Raw genomic sequence first — 13,743 nt, forward strand, 5'->3', positions numbered from 1 at the left:
AGCGGAGCTGTAGCAGGGTGCCTGGCACAAGAGGCTTGAAATACACATAGAACGTTTTGCTTGAAAGGTAAATCAAACTGTGGCTATCATTTGGAAGTAGTAGAGTTATGAACTATGATCGTACCGATAATTTTTAAAAAGGGTTTTATAAGCTTGCAGTTTATTTAAAATCATTTTGCTTTGTTGGACTCTACTTTCTAATATTGGGGTATGGGTTTTTAAAAAGTCTGTAAACCAGTTTAATTCACACTTATTTTTCCAGTGAACTTTGAATTTTCTAGTGGATTTTATCTGTTTAGTGAACTTGTAGATCTGCATCTGACTTTGTAGTTTGCTAGCCTTTCCAGACTACGCAGCAATATAGCTCTTTCATAAAAGGGTTAATGAGTAGCCAGATGATACTCACCAGTCCACTGTTACATTAGGAGCCACAGAGTTTGCTATCTCCCTTCCATCCCCTTTCACACTTTTTTCATTTCACAGTTTTATTTGATACAGTAAAGTAACTTTTAAAAATTAAGATTTTTATATTTTAAAACAATATATAGTTTTTAGTTTTGCTCCCTTGTAGATTCTTACTCTCTTTTATTATTAGTTTTAAATTATGGCAGTTAATATGAGCTTAGTAATGGTCTGATCAAGGTAGATCTTGCTCCTTGCCTCTTCTTCCCCACTTTCCTATACCGTTTTTACCTGCAGATTTGCATGTTTGACCTAGCAGAATAATTGGGTCCACAGCAACATGGGCGTGCCTCCCTTAGAAACACTTGGTTTCATGTATGACTCATAAGCTGAAGCACAGACACCACTTCCCCAATCTACAGGAGCCATTTTAACAGCTACAACTTGTCGGATTGCTTTTTATTTTCAAGCCCAAAAGACGATAGAGAAAGAATACTTGAAGGTAACTTGTTCCGATTCTGTATGTTTGCTTCTGGCTGTTTCTTGAGCTGATAAACAGAGGGTGGTTCTTACCTGTCGAAGAACATGGCTGAATGTGTTCTTTAACTCTCTGATAAAATGTGTGTGGTCAGTCACATGCCTGATTGAACTTAATTGCTAGGAGGAAACAAAGCACTGAAATTCTGGAAAGTGTTAGATCTTCTTGTTAAAGCATTTTATATGTCTTTGTGATTTTTTTTTTCTAAGTAATTTAAGAATAAAAGAGGTTTTTTGTTTGTTTGTTTGTGTTTAAGAACCACAAAGCAAACTTAAGATCAAATTTTAATTTAAAGAATCTAATTGTATTTTTTGGGGTAGTCGAAGTTATAATTAAGTAAACCGTATTATTCCTGTGTGATATGGATGTTAACAATCCAGGGGCAGTGGCTTTGTTTTGGCATTTTAGCTAAGGGTGAAGTTTTGGGACAACTCAGTCATAAGGTGTTGCTCATTGACTGTTACGGTTTTTTGTTTTTTCCTCCCTCTCTGTTTTTAAAGTTAATGAAATTGTATTACACGTTTCGTTTTGGAAACCCAATAGAAGTTTAAGTAAAGTGAATGATTATTTAGATAATAAGTAAAAATGAATATTAGATTATTTAGATAACAAGTAAAAGTGAGTATTAAATAAAGAGGAAGAAAGACTAGCATGATTCATTTACTATTAGGAAAAAAATGAAGTTTTATAATTCACACTGGAAACTTGTTCTGAGTAACAGCCTTAGAAGTAAAGCTGTCTTCTGAGGAAACGTGGTTATTTCAATTTTGTGTAAAAAGAAAAGGTGATGAGTATTAGCCTTCCTTCTGTATTACTGTTCTTAAAATTTGCTTGCTTTGAATAAAAAACCTTCTGTAAATGAAAAGATTGCTCAGTCTTTTCCTGAAGTACTTGTCATTGTAGTTACGAGATTTTGGCTGGTGAGTATACATCCTGCTGTGCCTTAAAGTCCTAGGTGCTCTGTAAGGCTGAGTGCAGTAGTATTTTATTTCTGAAACATATTTATGAAGATAAAAATTGGAATATGCAGTGATTCCAAAAAATAAAGTTTTTGGATATAAAACTTGCCAAATCATTTCTGGTTGACCAAAATGATATTTAGCTAGTTCTTTGAGAATTTGCTCTGCACTTTCTAAGTGCTTGAAGGCCTGTCAGATTAAAGGGAAGACAGAAAGGCAATCAGTTATCATTTCTTACTCTTTTGTAAGGAATATTGATATTAACATCTCAATTTTGCAGTCTTACAAGAAAGACACAGCGGACATTTTGCCAATTCATCTGAGCCATTTGCTATCATCTTTGTTTGTATATTGCTGGTTTAGTCAGCCTTTGAGTAAGCAAAAGCTGTATTTACCTCTAGTCTGGTCTGTGTGAAAAATCTAATGAAGACTTTTCTATTTTTTTAAAAATTTTTTTAAAGGTGGTGATCCATAAGAGAAAAATCAAGAGGCACACAAATAAGCGGCATAATTAAGATCTTATTTATTAAAGAGAAGTAGAGGAAATTGGTTTCTTAAATTTAAGAAGCTGGTACAGTTTAAGTAAAATAGATATTGTTTATATATTTTCTTATGTGATAAAGACTGAAGTGGAGCTTCAAGGAGAAGGGAGAAAAAAAAAAGAGAACCAAGAAAAGACCAGAAAAATTTATTAAGTAGTTCCCTCTCCATGTTTTTCCTTCCATAAGGTTGAATGTAAGTTTGAACTGAGCCATCAGAATTAAATTTAGAATTACTGATTTATAGAACTTTAGTGCTGTAAGTGACCGAAGACTGTCCAAATGCCTCACTTTTATAGATGAAGAAACAGTCGCCCACAGAGGTCCTGTGATTTGCTTGAGGTCATGCAGTACCTAATGGCTTCCCAGTCTGGAACTGCTCCTGCCAGTCCACAACAAGTGATGCTTTGTTTGAAATGCTCTGTATTTCCTTAAGAGTAAATAAAACCTTAATTAAGATGTTTGGTGATAATCTTGGTGATAAGTTGCAACCAAATGGATCAACCAGTGATTTTGAAAATGTAGTTAGTTTTCTTTTTCATCAGGAAGATGATGCATTCATTTTATTTCTACAACAACTTTTTGTATTTCACTGTTAGAATTTTTTTGTTCATGACATTGCTTATTTTAAGATGGCTTTAGATGGAAATATAAAGAGTTGGGAGTTTAATTTGAGCTTCTAGATACAAAGACAGTTTTATTTCTGCTTTAGTTTTACCTCTTTTTTTTTTTTTTTTTTTTTTGAGATGGAGTTTCACTCTTGTTGCCCCGGCTGGGGTGCAATGGCACAATCTCGGCTCACTGCAACTTCCACCTCCCAGGTTCAAGCAATTCTCCTGCCTCAGCCTCCCAAGTAGCTGGGATTACGGGCATGCGCCACCAGGCGTGTGAATTTACAAAATCCAGAGGTGTCTAAGCTTTCACATTACACTTATCTTAAATTTGACCTTATTATAAGATAGTTAATCTCATTTTGTTTATCTTTGTCACATCTTCTCCTCCTCCTTTGAAATAAGAGAATTGTTTGGTATCTACAAAATCTTTTGTCTGTTAACTTTTTGGTATTTTTTATTGGGGTGGTTGGAAATTCTATAGGTTTGAAATTTGGATTTTTAATAGTTCATGCATAACTGCTGAATCTCCTAAAGGTCTGAGTGCCCTAACTCAATTCAGTGTGAAATCGTCCACAGTGTGGCCATCATTGTTCTAAACAACAGAAAGCACAAAAGGCTAGGAACATGGACTTTATCCTCATAAACTGAAATTCTTGTTGGGAAAACGGGCATGTTAACAAGTGAAGTAAAGAATAGGACCAACCACTGACTAGGTAAATTCAGGTTCAGATTGCCTGGAGATAAAAGATGACTGAAAGAATACTCAGGAGAGTTTATCTTGAAGGAATGATGTATGTTGAAGGTCGAATAGCATTTCTATGTTAAGAAGAGCGTCTTCATCAGTAAGAATAAGAATATATGCTGTTTGAGAGGAGAGAGGTTTTATTCTGTTTTTTCTGCCTTTTTCAACCTTTGACAAAGTACCAAGCACATATGAGTAGACAGGTATTATTTGCTGTATTAAACCTTTGGCTACTCTTTTTTGCCATCTTATGTGACAAATTCAGTTGGCTATCTTGCTGAAGTTAAAGATGGCACATCTTTAAAAAGCACTTGGCCCTCAGCTTAATCTCTGACTGGTGTCTGCGTGTTGTAGGTAATACTATCTGATAGTATTACCTTTAAAGCTGTAATTGTCAACCTTTGGTGTAACAAAGAATCACCCAGTTTTAACTCAGAAATTCTGATTCATTAGGCCTAGGATTTGCTTAAACAATCAGCATTTTTTCCTGTGTACCCTAAATGATTATGATGTAGGTGCTTATATGCCACACTTTCAGAAAGCGAGTTTACGGGTTTAAGGCTATGAAGAGGAATTAGCTGTTTTGCATTTAAATATGTGACATTTTAGGCAGCAATGCTATTTTGAAGCCCATAGCCTCTAGTAAGGAAGGAAAGCAACTAGGATACTTTTTTTTAAAATCAGTATTAGAACCCATTTAGGCTCCTTTCCCATCCTAGTTATCCCTTTCTCTAGTCCATTTTTTTGCTGTGCTATATGTTGTTCAACTATGTGGCTATCCCTCTTTCCTTTTCTCTGATCCACCCCCGCAACCTACTGCCATATTGACCATAATAAATAAAGTAATCTTTGTTTTTTAATGAAATTAACCTATTTTTTATTTCTCAGTGAACTCTTCAGTGTTAGTTGTTTTGGTTCCAATTGTTGCTTCTTGGTTTCCCTCTCCATCCTCTTATTCCTGGGGCTTTAGGAAAAACACCCCCTTACTGATTTAGGGTGGCATTTATAGCTTTTTTGAAAGCTCTTCTGTCTTGGGAAATACACTATTATTATTTGTGATATTTTTCTTTTCTTTCTTTTTTTTTGTGGGGGGGCAGGGGCGACTTGAAGACCAGTGTGATAGTATGTACTTGTTTGAGTCTGGGAGGAAGTAACTTTTTTTAACCCTGTAATGCTTGTATATGAGTTTTGAAGCTTCTTCAGATATTTAACTGCATCTTTGATTGCATATTTGTAGGTTTGCCTAACATTCCATCTCATCTAATGGGACATTGTTCGGTATTCACTGACTTGTATAAATGAGAAGAAAAGTCCCCTCAGTTGAATTGTTTGAAGATAATCATTGCTTTCACAAATTAACCAGAATATTTTGCACCTTTACTTAAGAGCTGCTTCATATAAAAGGTTGAAATTAAGTTAGTAACATTATTGAGTCAACTCCAATGATTAGGACAGTTTCCAACTATCTGAACAATTTTTCTTCCATTAGTATGGAGAACCTACAAGAGAGTTTTTTGTGTCTTGTCAAATGAACTGTATACTATAATAAAAGTGGCTGTTGAGCAGTACTACACATGTCTTTTCTGGTCATGGTTCTAAGCACCTTAAGTTATTATATGAGAAAAGTAACTCATTGTGTGCTATTTGCTTTGATGACAGAGAGGGAGAAATTATGCAGATGAGCTTCAGACGTACAAATTTCTATGCAGAAACGTTTTGATTCCTTCTCTTCCAGGTATTAACATCATCCTCATCGTCAGAGCCCTCTTGCCTTCCATAGTTTGTATGAAGATTGGTTTAACAATTTTTATATTAAAAGCTATCAAAGTGATATATGCATACCATTCAAAATTTAATTCATAGGTCTGTAATGAAAAGGAGCCTCCCTCCTCTACCCCTTCTCACTCTCAGTCCTGCTGTCCAAAGGTAACCACTGAGAGAAGTTGTTTTTATTTTTTAAGTTTGTGTTTTCATGTGATTTGTCCTCTTCCTGTGTTCTACTCTGTATATTAGAAGCTCTTCAAAGTAGCAGGCATCAGTGTGACTTTACATGCTGCAGTATCTACATGATAGATGCCCAGTCATATAGTGATCATTATGTCTGTGCTGTTACATGGTGCAATTTTAAAAATCTAAATATAATTAAAGAAAATTAGTTTCTGGGTTTAGAAAACAGTCCTATAAATAGTAAAACTATAACATTTTATAATAAAACTATTAAAATGATTTAACAATTTATATACATCTTATTTGTTATATCAAAATACTAAATGAGAGTTTAGTATTGTAATGGGGCAATTCATTATTTTTTTTTTTTTTTTTTTTTTTTTTTTTTTTGAGACGGAGTCTCGCTGTGTCGCCCAAACTGGAGTGCAGTGGCCAGATCTCTGCTCACTGCAAGCTCCGCCCTTCAGGTTCACGCCATTCTCCTGCCTCAGCCTCCCAAGTAGCTGGGACTACAGGCGCCCGCCACCTCACCCAGCTAGTTTTTTGTAATTTTTAGTTGAGACGGAGTTTCACCAGGTTAGCCAGGATGGTCTCGATCTCCTGACCTTGTGATCCGCCTGTCTCGGCCTCCCAAAGTGCTGGGATTACAGGCTTGAGCCACCGCGCCCGGCCTCATTATTTTTTCTTTAAAAATGAAATGCACATGTAGGAGAATATATAAAACATACAGAGTTTAAATAAAATTATAAAGTGTTACAACATGGGTAAACATTTTGTAATGTTATTTAAACAGTTTTGCCTCATATTTATAAGTATCTTGAGAAACAACCTGTGTTAAGAAATATAGAGTATGTTTATTACCCTAGAAGGCCCCCACTCCTATTCATGTTTGTTTCCTTTAAAAAATAACTACTATGCTGACTTTTGTGATAATCTTTTCTTTATAGTTTTACCTCTTTGAACTTCATACACCTGAATCACACCATATATTCTGTAGTGACTTTGCTTCTTTCATTCAGCTTTGTGACTTATCTTACTTTTCATTGCAATATAGTATTCCATTGTTTGTCTATACCAGAATGTATTTATTCTCTCTTGTTGATGGCATTAGCTTATTTTCAGCTTGGGAACACCTGTACATGGTTCTGTGGAACATAAATGTAGAAGTTCTCTAGAGCAGTATCTTCACATTGAGGGATGTGAAGGCTTTGCAGAGTATAGATAGTTTAATGTAATTTAGAGATCTTCATTATCTTTCCTAGGATCAGATACCTGCCAGTGATGACTTCTAACCCATTCAGAATCTTTCTATGGTGTATTGCCCTGGGGTGTAAAATCCACCAGGACTGTAAACAGATGGGCAGTTGATACATTTCAGAGTAAGCTGTAGACAACAATATATTTGACCCCTAAAACAGTTCAGTATGCTTGTCATTTCTTAACTAGAATTAAATTATTTCAAACATAATTTTGAATAAAAAATAAATTTTAATAAATACTTGTTCCCAAGTATGCATATAAAAGCAATCTTACTATATTGATATATATGTAATAAAGTTATACAAGTATGTAACAGGGAAGATATCAATTTTAGAATAGTTGATGAGTGGGCACTGTAGCTTATGCCTGTAATTTGAGCACTTTGGAAAGCCTAAGTGGGAGGATCACTTGAGGCCAGGAATGCGAGACCAACCTGGGCAACATAGCAAGACCCTGTCTCTACAAGTAGAAAAAAAAATTTTTTTTTTAATTAGCCAGGTGTGGTGTCACACTCCTGTAGCTCCAGCTACTTCGAGAAGCTGAGGCAGGAGGATTGCTTGGGCCCAGGAGTGAATGCTGCAGTGAAATGTGATTGCACCACTGCGCTTCAGCCTGGGTGACAAAGCAAGAACCTGTGTCTTAAAACAGAGAGAAGAAAATAAAATCAAACTTAGAATAGTCCAAGAAGGGATGAAATGAGACTGGAGAGGGATATTAGAGGCGGCTTTAACTGTAGATGACCTTTTTTTCTTAAAAACAAAACAAAAAAAAAAACCCCAAAGAACCAGAAACAAACTATGGTAAAATATAAAGCTAGGTGGTAGATAGATGAATCCTCTTTGGTTTAACTGTTTCATAATACTCTTTTTTTTTTCTTTTTTTTTTGAGATGGAGTCTTGCTCTGTCGCCCAGGCTGGAGAGCAGTGGCACAATCTCAGCTCACTGCAGCCTCTGGCTCCTGGGTTCAAGTGATTCTCCTGCCTCAGCCTCCCAAGTAGCTGAGATTACAGGTGCCCACCACGACACCCAGCTAATTTATCTTTTTTTTTTTTAAGTAGAGACGAGGTTTTGCCAGGCTAGTCTTGAATTCCTGACCTCAAGTGATCCACCTACCTTGGTCTCCCCAGTGCTGGGATTACAGGTGTGAGCTGCCGCGCCTAGCCTCATAATACATTTTTGTCTGTAAGCTGTAGTTTATTTTTGCCCCACATTATAAGTATCTTGAGGAATAATATTTAATTTGACTGGTAGTAAAAGTTGACTTAAAAAAAAGTGGCAAATAAAGTTTGCATCAGAGCCAGGGACACTGAGATGCACCTGTAGTCCCAGCTACTTGGGAACTTGAGGTTGAAGGAATGCATGACCCCGGGAGTTTGAGACCTGGGCAACATAGTGAGACCCTCGTCTCTCAAAAAAATGAAAACTCTGCATCACTTAAAAATGGGGTCAGGCACGGTGGCTCAATCAAGTCTGTAATCCCAGCACTTTGGGAGGCCAAGGCAGCTGGATCACTTGGGCCCAGGAGTTTGAAACCAGCTTGCAAAACATGAAACCCTGTCTCTACTAAAAATACAAAAATAAACCGGGCGTAGTGGTGCATGACTGTAGTCCCAGCTACTTGGGGAACTGAGGTGGGAGGATCACTTGAACCCAGGAGGTCAAGGCTTCAGTAAGGCATGTTCGTGCCACTATACTCCAACCTGGGCAGCAAAGTAAGACCCTGTCTCAAAAAAAAAAAGTTAACTGCCTATTTCAGTGAAAGGGATTGGGTAGATTCAGATGTAAGTGTTATAAGACTGTGTGTCTGTCCCAAATAACTAAGAAGATCTAGGCATACTTCTGGATGGATAAATAGTAATTTCCAGTTGAGATCCATTAACAAATTGGAGCTTTAGTTACCTAGAAGTAATTTAGTTAGGTTTCATCTTCAGAAGTATCCCACATTCAAATATTTTTCAAAAACACGTTTCAAAACAAAAACGTTCATAAAATAATTAGTACGGTATTAACATCCATGAACATTTAAGTAGCTAATAGATTGTTGCGTCTAACCAGATTTACTGGCATATTCAGTGTTTCATATTGCTTCCTGATCAGTGTTTCATGTAGCTTCCTTAGAATTCTTACTGTAATGATAGCAGTTCCTGAATCTTTAGTGATTTTTGTTGTTATCGTTACAAACTCCTGGGCTCAATTGATCCTCTTACCTTGGCCTCCCAAAATGTTGGGATTACAGGCATGAGCCACCATGCTTGGCCCAAAGCATGTATATTTAACAGCATTATTTTTAATCAAGGAAAAATTCCCAGAGTTTTTTTTCAATATGCTATTCTGAGAAAAGGCTCCTTTAAAGGGCATATAATAAATAATAATATCCTATGAGTAAAAAACATATATTGATAAATATGACATAGGAAAACAAAAGCTCTTTGTGGTCCTCAATACATTTTAAGATTATAAAGGAATCTTGACACCAAAAAGTTTGAGAGCTGCTGCACTATTGCAACTAGTAATTTAAATATCATTCTTAGAGTTTTACATTATTAAATTAAAGTTAAAAAAACACAAGCTTTCTAAACCAAACAACTAGAGTAAAAACATTAATTTGAAGTTTTTTTTTCCCAATGAGAAAAATCATAGACTGTCACCTTTACCATTTATTTACTTGTGTCTCCTAGCCCTTTTCCACAAAGAATAACCAATTCTTTAAAATTGGGAAGTATATTAAATTATTATCTTTAAAATTAAAATATATTAATTTGTAGCAAAGGAATGCAAATTAAAGTCAAATAACCCCCCTGTGTTTTTATCCATCATATTGACAATAGTTCAAGTATTGTGGGTTGTTGCAAATGACATTAAATGTCCATGCAGGTATTCTGTCACTAACAGTATAAACTTAAAAAATCTTCTGCAGGGCAGTTGGCATTATGATACCAAATGCTTGGAAAGTCTGTGTGCCTTTTGGTAGAATTCAGTTCTTGGTAGAAATTTTAAGAAAATTTAAGAAAATTTAAGGATGGGACCAAAGATTCAGTTATAAGGATATTTGAATCATTGGTTGTGATTGTGTAGCAGTTCTCAAACCTTACACTTTTTTTCCCCCAAGCTTTATGCTCTTTATATCATCTTTATACTATTAAAATTAAGACTCCCAAAGAGCTTTGGTTCATGTGGGTTACATTTACCAATATTAACCAGTGTCAGAAATTAAAACAGAAACTTGAAAAATATTAATGTATTTATTTAAAAATAATACGCCCATTACATGTTAACATAATTATTGTTATAAAGGACAAGTTTGAGCCAGGTACGATGACCCAAGCCCAGCTACTTGAGAGCCTGAGGCAGGAGGATTGTTTGAGCCCAGGAGTTCAAGTCCGACCCAGGCAACACAGCAGGACCGTTTTTTTTGAAAAAACACAGTGCAAAAAAAGACAAATATGTTTTCCAAAACAAAAGCTGTACCGAGAAGGGTGTAAATCTTTTATCGTTGACTTCACAGAAGACAGCTATATTCTCATATCTGCTTTTGCATGAAATCTGTTAGAATATGTTGCTTTTGTTGAAGAATATGAAGAAAATTCAGCCTCACACAGATGTCTAGTTGCAAAAAGTAGATATATTTTAATGGCCACTTCAGATAATTGTGGATATTCTTTGATACTACACCAAAGCTCATCAACAAATGCTAGTTTTTTAAAGGTTAGAACAATGAGATTCTGAAAACCTATGAATGAACATTTTGTCCCCTGTAACATTAACATCCATGGATCTGTCTTGTACTTTGAATGGATTGATTTTTTTTTTAACCTAAGCAAGATTTTGTAACATCGTGCATGAGTCATTTGTGTATTGCAAATGTTGACATAGTATCAGAATCACAACAGTCTCATCAGAAAAGCCTTTTAAATGCATTAAGAAGCCAACAGAGTCAAAGCAGTAGATACAAGTTTTCTAAAATTCTGATTTTCAGTTGAAAGCTTGCATTTTATAATCGGTGACAATTGCTGTTGCTTTCCTTGATGTGATGGGCATGCTTTATTCATTTTTGGAAAAATTTCTGCCAGATATCCAATTCTGAATAATAATTAGTTCTTTTAAGTAAAAATTACATTTCATGAAAGCAGCAGCTAGTTTTAAGCTCACACGTCGAAGAATAATAGCATAAATGCTTTTTCTCAAGACAACAATGCTATTTCTGTTTATGCCAGAAGTAGTACTTTATTTGTACCTCCCATTTTATCACTCAGAATATTAAAAACATATGTATTTAATGATTGAGATTCAAGAAAATAGTTTTTACTCTTCTTCAAAGACATTCTTAAGTGAAGTCGCCTTTTTAAAATGTGAGTGCCCAGCTGTAAGGAGTAGACTCGTGGCTTGAGGGTGCAGCCTTGGTCAGGGCAGAGGCACTTGCAGTTTCATCCTCTTTTGCTTCTGCATCATCAGGGCAAGTGTCAACACAGTGGAAAAGCCAAATAATACCTTGCCATTATTACGAAAAGAGTTGTGATCTCGGGAGCCCCCTGAAAGGGTCTCTGGATCCTTTGTGGGTCTGAGGATTACATTTTATGAATCACTGTTAATAGTGCAACATTAGAAAGAATACAAATGTCTAAAAATTAGAGGTGGATTAAATAAATGTTATATGGCAGAAATATAATTTTATTAAAGTTTATGTTAAATACAAGGTTATAACACAATATTTTTCTGTTTTTGGCACCTCTCTAATGAGGAAATCAGCATTCTTCAAAGAAAATGAAGGCGTTGGTTCTGAGCCTCAGTGCTTCCATTTAGTGGATGCCTTTGTCATTAAGAAAAGGGAAGTCGAAAGGCAGAAGGTGGCAGTTACTGTCTTCTCCAGTAGGCTAAAGGGATGTTTGTACAGCAATTTTATTTTTACAGTATCAATCATTTTTAGATACTTTATAATAATAATAATATGTGGAATGTGCCTTCAAATGAAATTCCTCTAGTAGACTCAATTTCTCTTTAGGCATTTTCTGATTTACATTTTCCCGTTGTGTTCTTAATTGAAAGAGCTTTCAGTTGCTGCATATTATTTATTTCAGACTGAATTAAAGAAATGAGTTAGTTATAAGCAGGTTAGAAGGCTACTGTTGAGTTGAGTCCCTTGGGCTTCCTGCTAAGACCTCTACACAGGGCGTTCCTGAGGTGTATTATCTGTACTGTGCAGCAGGGAGGAACACTTTTTATGAGCGGCATCATTGAAGATAGGCTGCTTTGTGCATTGGAGGTATTTCTCTTTGTTATAATGGGAGCCTAATAATAATCATGACTTGTCTTGAGTAAGGTTTGATATTTTCCTAAGTACCAAGTTCCAGGGAGGGTTTGATGTTTAAAATACCTTTCCAAATAGCCATTGTGTTTATTCAAAATTGTATGTCTTAGATAAACTTGTTAAAGTGTGCTGGAAGAATATATACAGCATGCTGTGTATATAAAGTTTTAAAATATACTATACAAAATGTATGTATATACTAAATTATAAGGAAAAATAAGATTTTAGATTTAAGTTTGAGTAATTCATTGGAATTAATGTTACATGTGTTTTAGTTTGAAGGGCAACTTAAAAAGTTTGTATTTAGACATAAGGTATATTGTGTAAATTATTTTATTCAAAATGCTTTCGTTGCAAACTGAACATCGTGCCTGATCCTTTGATCTGTATATCAGAGAAAAACTTGCATATTGTTATAGGATAATTTACAACCTTAGTCTTAAGAATAAACTGAAAGGAAGATGTAATACTTATCTGCCCTTGGTAGAACGGAACAGTTACACATGGTTAACTGTGTTTGATTGTTGGGTAGGTGATGGACACTAGGTTCTCCGCAGCTGCTCTGAGACTCCCCCACTCCCTCCTAGTCTGTCCCCCGCCCTCCCCTCCCCCGCCCTTAGGGTTATTTCACTAAGCATCAGAACCAGAGGATAGGGGAGGGGAGCTAATGTGTAAGGAAATGGATGTTCTTCCTTCATTCTTCCTTCATGGTTCGTGGAGCACTTACTCCTTATTCCCTAGATACTGGGGACAATTTAGCTAATACATTTACCAGTGAGAGCAGAGATATACTAAAGATATGCTAGGAAGGCACTAATAACTCTTAGATTCCTATAAAGAATGAGCTGGATCCTTCTGGTTGAAAAATACTGGGTAAAAATGAAATTGTTTTTCAAAGCCACTCATTTAAGAAATATTACTTCAGGAGTCTACTACCATGCTTACAGGTGATTATTAGGTATATGTTAAGTTCTGTTTAGGGAAGAGAGGTCACAGGAAGCTCAAGATGGACTTCTGTGCAGTAAAATAATGAAGAGAGGTTTTGGACATTGACCTAGAATGGAATAGCACTAAACCCTGGTGGAATTGTAATTGTGGCAACTTATGCTTATTCTAGCATAAGTAAATATTGACCAATATGAATGGATAAGATAGCTGCATTTTGTCCAAGTTTATGATACAGAATATGAATCATATGAGTAATGAATTGAATTCATTCTTAAGGATTATTAATTTGGGAGGCAGCTTGGCATGATGAAAAATGAGCACCCCTTAGTTATAATTAACTGGAAGTTTGGTTAACATGACTTGAAGCAGGCAGGATTCACCTATGGAGAACAGAGTTCTATTTGGTTGTATATAGTTGAATATATATGAGTAAATAACATGAGCCAAGTTTGGGATATACAGGAAGTGAGAAGGGAGTAGAGATAGTTT

At 35.6% G+C, this 13,743-nt stretch overlaps 1 protein-coding gene across 3 annotated transcripts in view; it reads left to right on the forward strand.

The window, feature by feature from the left end:
• ELF1 (E74 like ETS transcription factor 1) overlaps positions 1–13,743 on the forward strand; it is a 127,116-nt gene that overhangs the window by 28,840 nt on the left and 84,533 nt on the right. For 2 of the 3 annotated variants that reach the window (XR_004442719.1, XM_033234304.1), the window contains exon 1: positions 705–904. The exons of the other annotated variant lie outside the window; for it this stretch is intronic. The gene's annotated coding sequence lies outside the window, so the exon portion shown is untranslated. Of the gene's footprint in view, positions 1–704; positions 905–13,743 lie in introns of those variants that run through there. 3 annotated transcript variants of the gene reach the window in all.

This window comes from Trachypithecus francoisi, unplaced genomic scaffold (genome assembly GCF_009764315.1).
Source record: "Trachypithecus francoisi isolate TF-2019V2 unplaced genomic scaffold, Tfra_2.0 Contig01461, whole genome shotgun sequence".
Lineage (NCBI taxonomy): Eukaryota > Metazoa > Chordata > Mammalia > Primates > Cercopithecidae > Trachypithecus > Trachypithecus francoisi.